This window comes from Delphinus delphis, chromosome 5 (genome assembly GCF_949987515.2).
Source record: "Delphinus delphis chromosome 5, mDelDel1.2, whole genome shotgun sequence".
Classification (NCBI taxonomy): domain Eukaryota; kingdom Metazoa; phylum Chordata; class Mammalia; order Artiodactyla; family Delphinidae; genus Delphinus; species Delphinus delphis.
In genome coordinates, this window is record NC_082687.1 from 25,565,988 (window position 1) to 25,576,136 (window position 10,149).

Below are 10,149 nucleotides of genomic sequence, written 5' to 3' on the forward strand. Positions count from 1 at the left end.
GCCCACATTATCAGCCCTGTGAGTTTTAAAGCACGTTTTATGGGCAAAGAAATTTTTAGTTATGTGGCAGATTGTATTTCCCTTTTTTTAAATTTACTTTTTTAAAATATCTTTATTGGAGTATAATTGCTTTACAATGTGGTGTTAGTTTCTGCTGTATAAAAAAGTGAATCAGCTATATGTATACATATGTCCCCATATCCCCTCCCTCTTGAACTTCCCTCCCACCCTCCCTATCCCACCCCTCTAGGTCTTCATCACAAAGCACTGAGCTGATCTCCCTGTGCTATGCAGAAGCTTCACACTAGCCAACCATTTTACATTTGCTGGTGTATATGTGTCAATGCTACTCTCTCACTTCCTTCCAGCTTCCCCTTCCCCACCGTGTCCTGCGTCTTTATTCCTGCCCTGGCACTAAGTTCATCAGTACCATTTTTTAAGATTCCATACGTGTGTGTGTTAGCATATGGTATTTGTTTTTCTCTTTCTGGCTTACTTCACTCTGTATGACAGACTCTAGGTCCATCCACCTCACTACAAATCACTCAAAGAGGGCAGCAACAAGATTTCCCATCCCTTGTGTTCTTACGATGTGACTTTGACGTACCTCCCACTGAGGGGAGGAGTCTCCCTTAAAAGTGGAGTTGCTTTGTGACTTCTGAGGCTGGTTCATAAAAGCCTTCAGCCTTGTTTGCTGGAACACTCACTCAAAAAGTCTTTAACCACCTTGTAAGTTGTCTGCCATGCTGGAAGGAAGCACAATTAGCTCATGCTCAGAGACCATTATAGAGTGGACTCACGACCACATGAATGGAGAAAGAGAGAGAGAGGTACCTAGCTAATCTCCAGCTGCATAAGCCCACTGTAGTTCTAGCTCTAGCTACCATCTGACTGCAACCTCGAGGGAGATCCTGAGCTAGGGACACCCAGGTCTGTCCCAAATTCTCACCCACAGAGACTGTGGGAGATAAAATGATTATGATTTAAATAACTAGGTTTTGGGGTGATTTGTTATAAAACAATAGATAACAGAAAAGAACTTAGCTATTTGGCCCATGACTACTGCAGTGCACAGATTAGTATCTGCAATTTAAAAGAAATCTACTGGGCATATACCCTGAGAAAACCATAGTTCAAAAAGAGACATGGGGCTTCCCTGGTGGTGCAGTGGTTGAGAGTCCGCCTGCCGATGCAGGGGACACCGGTTCGTGCCCCAGTCTGGGAGGACCCCACATGCTGCGGAGTGGCTGGGCCCGTGAGTCATGGCCACTGAGCCTGCACGTCTGGAGCCTGTGCTCTGCAACAGAAGAGGCCACAACAGTGAGAGGCCCAAGTACTGCAAAAAAAAAAAAAAGACGTACCACAACGTTCACTGCAGCACTATGTACAATAGGCAGGACATGTTCATTACAGCACTATTTACAATAGGCAGGACAACCTAAGTGTCCATCAACAGATGAATGGAAAAGACGATGTGTCACACATATACAATGGAATATTACTCAGCCATAACAAGAAACGAAATTGAGTTATTTGTAGTGAGGTGGATGGACCTAGAGTCTGTCATACAGAGTGAAGTAAGTCAGAAAGAGAAAAACAAGTACCGTGTGCTAACACATATATATGGAATCTAAAAAAAAAAAGGTTCTGAAGAACCTGGGTTCAAATCTCAGATCCACATCTGTGTGATATTGGGCAAATTATTCTTCTGAGCCTCAATCAACTCATTTACAAATCGGGGATGACAGCTGTAGTAACTTCACAGGGTCTGTGTGAGGATTAAATTAATTCATACTCATAAAATGCATAGGACAGTGCCTGGCAAAGAGTAAGTGTTAGTAGGAGAAGTCCAGGTTATATAGGGGCCTGAAGCATATACAATTTGGTTTCTCTTTTTTTTTTTTTTTTTTTTTGCCGTATGCAGGCCTCTCACTGCTGTGGCCTCTCCGGTTGCGGAGCACAGGCTCCGGACGCGCATGGCTCACAGGCCCAGCCGCTCCGCGGCATGTGGGATCTTCCCAGACCGGGGCACGAACCCGTGTCCCCTGCATCGGCCGGCGGGCTCTCAACCACTGCGCCACCAGGGAAGCCCCAATTTGGTTTCTCTTAATTCCAAATACATAAAATTACAAATACTAGACATACTCTGGGTTAGGCATGTTCCAGGAGCTAGGGACATAGTAGTAACCAGGAGTTCTCGCTGTCTTCCAGGAGCTTATACACCACAAGGGAAGGCAGGAAAATAAACAGAAATTTACAAACGAGGCAGATTATTTTGGAAAACATCTATCTTTGGGCACTCTTATTTATTTTTTGAGGAGTATAAATTGGTCTTCCTGGAGACACATCTGGCTACAGTTGTAGAAAAATATCCTTTAAAACACGCAAATCTTTGGAAATACTGATTCTACATTGCGGAATTTATCTAAGGAAATAGATAAGCATTCAAAAAAAACACAAAAAACCTTGCACACATATTTAAATATATGTTGCTATTGTAGCAAAGAATTTAAAATACAAAGTTGTTTAATAATGACAGGATTAACTAAATTGTGACGTGAGTGTTATGCTGTTATTAAAATGATTTTATATTCACTGATATGGAAAGATCTTCACTAAGTCTAATTAAATGAGAAAAAAGTTATACAAGAGTGAGTGTCATCTGGAGTAAGAGAGAGCGAGAGACACAGACAATGGCAGTGGCCCAGGGGAGCTCTGTACTCACACACTGGTTTGCTCGGAAGTGGTGAAATAACAGGCAAATTTTGAGTTTTCTCTTTTTCATCTGTATTTATCTACAGAAAACATGTCATATTTGTGTTTTTTAAAAAGTAGATAATTTTTTTAAAAGAATGACTACATTTCACTCAGTGTTTTTTCTTGAAGAGTAACAAACCCATCTCATTAAATATTCATATTTGCCCTCATTTCTTGGTCCACCTTAAATAAAAACACATATTTGATAAAGCATTAGTTTTTGCAGACTTGGAATCACCTTCTGGCTTGGATGGAGATGTATTGGAACAGGAGGTGAAGTGCAAGTTTGTTAGCCAGGACCGGACATGAGCTAAGAAAACACACGCCCTTCCTGGACGACCTTCTGCGCTTCCACATCCAGATTCACTAATGGAGCGTAACTAAAATCTGAAGTGTGATATAAAATGTTAACAGTATTGATAGAGAATAACGCATCATCTCTGTGGTTTAACTGGATCGACTTCTTGGAAGTAATCAGGCACGTTCATCTCGATCATCTTTGTGGCTCACCTTCGTGACAGCTGCCACTATTCTAACTGGGGGGTAGAAGCCTTTCATTTTTCAGGGATGGAATAAGAGGCTTAAATCTTTGGGCTTATAAATATTGAAAGTGTTCCAGTTAAATAAATTATATTCCATGCCACCTTCATGTCCTTCCTCTCCACCCCCTCCTTTTTTTTTTTTTTTTTTTTTTTTTGCAAACAGGTGCTGTTTTATTCCTTGGTTTGAATGAGATGGACAGAGTCTAATGTGGTCCACTCTTAGCCCTATACAACAGGAGGGCTAGGCAGTCAGGCTGCTCTGCGTCTTTGGGCAAGTGGGCTCGTCTCCTGCTTGTCTGGGAAAGCATTGCACCTATAAATACCTGCACACTGTCCCCACACCTGGCACTGATGCCAACGCTTCCTAAGAGATTTATGGCTCTAAGTTATTAAAGAACTCCACCTTACAAATGCACACGAGCAAAATCACATATTGGATCTGCTATTATCACTTTATCAAAAATGAGCTTATAAGGTCTTTGCTATGATGACGTTCAGCTGAAAACCTGGGGAAGAGACCGAAAGCACAGGAATTACCTTGGGGAACATTTAGAGGGTAGAAGTGCAAACTCAGAGCCAAGGCTCAGTTCCTGGGGACACTTGAGAGAAACAGCCCGAAAAGAATTCCAGTGTTGTCAGGGGATGGCCTAGGAGACCAGAAGGAGGAGAATCTTGGCAAGGAAACTTTGGGAAGATGTCAATGACAACAACTTTCTTCAGACAGCTCTTCCCTTGGCACTCACTATTCACATGGGAGGCTGAGGGTGTCATCTTAGAGGCTTATTTCCCCAGCTGAGAGGCAAGGCTCACCCCTTCCTCATGCCCTTCTCTACAGAAACCTTGCTTCTAGTGTGTCTTCCAGTGGACGTTCTTGTTCTGTGGCACCATATCTGACTTGCCAGGTCCCTCTCGGACTGAGGGGTGGTGAGCTATGGTGGCCTACCTAAAGATTGCCACCTTTCTAACCATCCTTGCAAATCCCTGTCAGATGCAAATATTCAGCTTTAGTACTGGGATAAGTCTTGCAAATGGTCAAAGGCGAAAATTAATCCCTGCCCGAGTTTTGTCCAGCAGCTGTTTCCAGGCGAAAAGTTTCACTCTTTCTAATACGGCACTTGGTGCAGGTTTGTGTGAAATTCACAGCCTCATACCTTATCAATCAATACCTCTAAGTTAGGTGAGCACTCTTGGGCCAATGACAAGCTGCCAGAGGTTTAGGAATGAAGGAACTTCAATGATGGAGAGAGACCACGCACAGAGCTTACCCAAGGCTTCCTTTGCTAGTGGAGACTAATAAAATATTATTGTTTAGAACACATGCATACACTCTAAGAATACAAAAGTCATCTACCTTTGTATTTTGAAAGAACAATCAATTTTCTCTATAATAGATTTCCTCCAGAATCTTCTTTTCTCTTGATTTTTGAATTTTTAGGAGTGTACTATTGAATTTTGCTCACAGTAAGTTATTCTTGAAAACCCTCCTTAAGTGATTTGGGGTGGGGCAGTTGGCATCCGTAAGACTCTAGTTTTCCTTCACATGTAGTTAGGAAGTAACTTACGTGCTGAAGGAGGCACTGGCCTGGTCTTTATCCAGTTAGGAAAGTGAAAAGTAAGCTTCATTGAAGGTTCTGCGATCTTTGCTGCCCCTGAAGAGGCATGGATGCAGAAAGTCAGATTCGGAAGCCATTACCCATTTCAGGTACTAAATCATTGACGAAGAAATGTTTATTAACTAATTGTGTGATTTGGGGATGGGAGAATAAGGCTCAAGAAGTGTTGAAATTCTGATTCCTGTAGAGTTCACATTAAGGAACTTCATATTCTTTCATATTTTATTTAATATTTATTCAAGCTGTGGTTGTCAGAGGGTCTTACTCTGCGACCAACTGAGGATGTGTCACGTAGTCACATTTATTCATCCATGTATATTTAGGAGTACTTTTCTTTGCCAGGCACTGAACAAAGACATAAAACTTTAAAAGGGAACAGGTTGTCATTTGGATATAATGTTAGGATGGATCTTAATCTAGCAAATGCCTACATTAATTTTTCAGTATCTCCCCCACCAGGTGTGAGAAGAGTATATCCAGCAATTGTAATATACATCCTGGCTCTTGACTAAATTGGACGCTGAGATGTCCTCACCATGTTTTGTGTCCTCTGCGACCTATTTGTCTCAATTCTTCAGCGTAAATCCGAAGGCCTTGTTTCTCCTTCTAACAAAAAGCAGAAAGGGACTTTTCTGATGGCGTAGTGGTTAAGAATCCGCCTGCCAATTCAGGGGACACCGGTTCGAACCCTGGTCCGGGAAGATCCCACACGCCACAGAGCAACTAAATCCTTGCGCCACAACTACTGAGCCTGCGTACCACAACTACTCAAGCCCGTGTGCCTAGAGCCCTTGCTCTGCAACAGGGAAGCTACTGCAATGAGAAGCCCGTGCACCGCAAGGAATAGTAGCCCCACTTGCCGCAACTAGAGAAAGCCTGCGTGCAGCAATGAAGACCCAACACAGCCAAATAAATAAATAAATAAATAAAAAGGCAGAAAGGATTCTCCTCAGTTGAGTCTGTAGAAGACCCTCAGGGAAAGAGGGTATTATTCTTTGCTCTAGTTACAATTTATAAGATGGCTGTCAGTTCCCCAAATTCTTTTTTGGGAATGTTATGAAATGAGGACAGTGTTGTGTTTTTGAGGCAGCTGATCACCCTCTACCTATGGGTAACCTTCTAGAAATGTGTCCAGACGTTGGTGCAGGTCTTGTCACACCAGAAAGAACTAGACAGTCTGCTACTCAGAGTTTTAGGTAGCCACAGATGTGTTTTTTATTGCAGTAACTTCAGTGAGAGAAAAAGGCAACTTTTTCTCTTTTGTTTTAAGAAAAACAAAATTGGAAGGAAAGAGTTTATGCTACCATATTGGTAATTTCCAGCTGTTTTATGTTCATTAATCCAGAACTGGGAAAAAATAGCTTCTAATGCTAAAAGTTACAGAGAGGTAGCATCTGCTCTTAAATTTTTACTTTCTCCCTGTATTGAAGGCCTGAGATTCTGAAGTTGTTCTTGAACTTGACCCTGCTCGTTTATAATATGCTGTATTTTAACTACACCACAGTGCTGGTGAAAGAAACATTTACATCAAAAAAGCATATGGAGTTGATAACCCACCCTGGGAAATCAAGGACACCTGTTGGTTTTGTTTTTTTTTTTTTTGCAGTAAACATTTTTTGAAAGTCTAAACATAAAGCACTGGTCCAATTCATTAATATTTTGGAATGAATTTAGTTATGTGTCATAATAGAAATGGATTGTGGTGTTTTTTTGTAGTTGAAAAGATCAAAATTTTCACATTATCAGTTAAAATCACGTTAGTAAGAAACATTTTGAAAATTGAATTTATTTTAAATAAATGTGGTGTCAAGTATTCAAGCAGAGAAAATCCCTCAGAGATGTAGATGTGCATTTTTAAGAAAGAAAAGAACCACATACCTTGGAAATCATTTGCTGATATCTAAACTATTGCTGAATTTTTATAGACTGTAATTTGTTTATTTCAACTGGCTGTACAGTTTTAATTAGTTTCACTGTGGTCGAATTAGATCACTGAAGTAGATTCACTCCACTGCAAGATGAACAGCAGCCTTATGGACCACAGATTTCCAACATAAACTATAATTCAGAAAAGGCCAATACAACTCTTTTCTTTGTGGCTGGGTAACCATTTATGTCTGAGGTGAAGATGTTAATATGGAGATTTTGTGAGCTAGGAAAGAAGACGAACGCTATCATTCTAATTTATGACCTTTCCTATAAGGCCAAATGTAAAGGCAACTTCAATTGTTTTATATCTCAGGGCCAGCACATAGCAGATGTATGAAATTTGGAGTGTTAGACATAAACTTTTATTACTAAATTATAAATAATTTCTCCCACGTATACTGTTCACCTTTCAAGTTCATCTTGATTAAAATACAAGAGCAGGGCTTCCCTGGTGGCGCAGTGGTTGAGAGTCCACCTGCCGATGCAGGGGACACGGGTTCGTGCCCCAGACTGGGAGGATCCCGCGTGCCGCGGGGCGGCTGGGCCCGTGAGCTGTGGCCACTGGGCCTGCGCATCCGGAGCCTGTGCTCCGCAACGGGAGAGGCCACAACAGTGAGAGGCCCACGTACCGCAAAAAAAAAAAAAATCCAAGAGCAGCGTCACACCGATTTCACTGAATTTTACTACTGAGAGCGGTTTTCTAGAGTTCAGAGTGGAGCGTAAAGCATCGCTGCATTTGGAAGACTTTCCTCATAGGAGTTCAGACCCTGAGCCCATCTCTTCTGAAATTCACGTTATACCAAAATGATGGTCGATGACGTCTGAACATTTATTTAAACATCTCAAATGTTGTATCTGAAACCCAGTGCCCATGATGTAGAATATATCACACGTTTTGGGAAAAATAAAAGGCACACCACGGTTTTTTCTGAGAAATTTGGCCCACAGTCAATAAGCTTATATTACTTCTCAGAAGATATTCGACAAGAGTATCTTTTTCCTTATTGTCTTTAACAAAAATTTTTCACATCCCATGATAAAAGGTAGATAACAGTGGTCCAAATACCCAAATCTAGGATGTGACAGGTGTTTCTACTGTCCAGTCTGAAGCTCCAAGTGCAAGCCAGCACTTCATAGAGTTAATGCATTGCTGGAACAAGACGGCCAAAGTTACTAGAAGCATAACTAATTTAGATATTAAAATCTGCTTTGGAGACTGTTGACCAATCCAGTTTCATGTTTGCATTTCTCATCATCAGTGTCATGAGCATAACACAATCACCCACATGTCCACAGGGCTGTTGGGTGTTTTATAAAATAAGCTAGACGTGATATTGTTACCCAACTGGGTTTGTTTGCCTGAGGCTCAGCAAGCCAAATGCTCAGATGATGAGGTTTGCAGCAGAGAAAAGTTTATTCACAAGGCAGCCAAGTGAGGAGAAGGGAGAACAGATCTTAAAACCGCCTCCTTCAAAGGCGAGGGGCTCAGGATATTTATGGGATAAAGCTGAGGCATAGGAAGCGTGGAGAGAGGTGCCTGGAGATAAGAACAAGGTGAGGTGATCATCATTCTGCGCAAGCGCAACTATGCTACAGGCTTTTACATGGGACACGTGTTCAGAGAGTGGCGGTGCCAGCATGTTTTGAGGGTGGAGTTTTGGATCCTCTGATGTCAACAGGTCACCTATTGGACAGCCTAATGGGAAGGTCAGTGGTCCTAACCAGTCTTAACCTACCTGAGTTTGAACTGGAGACACAGGTGACTCCAAGTTTCTAAAAAAAATACTTGGGCAAACATCTTATTGTTTAGGCTACATGATGCTTGGAGGACATGCAAGTTTTTGTAAAGACAAAGTGAGTTTGATCAATGAAGTCAGGTTACAGTTTATTATTTATTAATGGCTAATTGACGACTGCCCTTGATTTCAAATACCTTCTCTTATGCACATGAAACACTGAAGGACATGGTTTTTCAAAGGCCTAAGTACAAAGAACTATAGAAGTTTGGAACAAAAAAACAGAGTGGCAAAAGTTCATCTCAGTATTTTTATGCTAGCATTTGCCTATTTTAAGAATAATAAATTCAAGAGAATGAAAAGACAAGCTACAGATTGGGAGAAAATATTTGCAAAAGACACATCTGATAAAGGACTGTTATCTAAAATATACAAAGAACACTTAAAACTCAATTTTAAAAAATGAACAATCTGGTTGAATAATGGGCAAAAGATCGGAAAAGACACCTCACCAAAGAAGATGTACAAATGGCAGATAAGCGTATGATGATATGTCATTAAGGAAATGCAAGTTAAAACTGCGAAGAGATACCACTATATACCCATTAGAATGGCCCAAATCCAAAATACTGGACACACCAAACACTGGTGAAGATGTGGAGCAATAGGAACCCTGAGTCATTCCTGGTGGGAATGCAAAATGGTACAGCCGCTTTGGAAGACAGTTTGGCCATTTCTTACAGAAGTAAACACACTCTTATCATACGGTTCAGCAATTGCGCTCCTTGGTATTTATTCAAGTGAATTGAAAACTTATGTCTATACAAAAACCCACACACAGACATTTATAATAACTTTATTCATAACTGCTAAAACTTGGAAGCAACCAAGATATCCTTCAGTAAGTGAACGAGTAAATAAACTGTGGTACATTCAGACAATGGAATGTTAACCAGAGCTAAAAAGAAATGAGTCATCAAGCCATGAAAAGATATGGAGGAACCCTAAATGCATATTACTAAGTGAAAGAAGCCAACCTGAAAAGGCTACATACTGTATGATTCCAACTGAATGATATTTTGGAAAGGGCAAAACCATGACGACAGTAAAAAAAATCAGTGGTTGCCAGGGGTCAGTGGGGAGAGAAGGATAAACACACAGGCGAGGCACAGATGATTTTGGAGACCCTGGAACTGCTCCGTATGATACAATAATGGTGGATACATGTCATTATATGTTCGTCAAAACCCATAGAGTGTACGCCATCAAAGTGAACCCCAATATAAACTATGCACTTGGGGTGATTATGATGTGTCAGTGTAGGTTCATCAATTCTCACAACTAAACCATGTAAGCTAAACTAAATCTTGTCATGCTATTTTTATGACTTTAAAACTCCTTAATAAATTAATGTTTGTGTTCAGGGTTTTGAAGACGTGTTCTCAGTGGACTACTATTCCGAAAAAGCCTTGCACGTGTTTTCTTTGTATAATAAAAGATGCTGGGGGGAAAAAGCCCTGTAAAATACGGAAGGTTGCTTTGTGGGTTAGTGAAAGCCAATTCTAAGCTGCT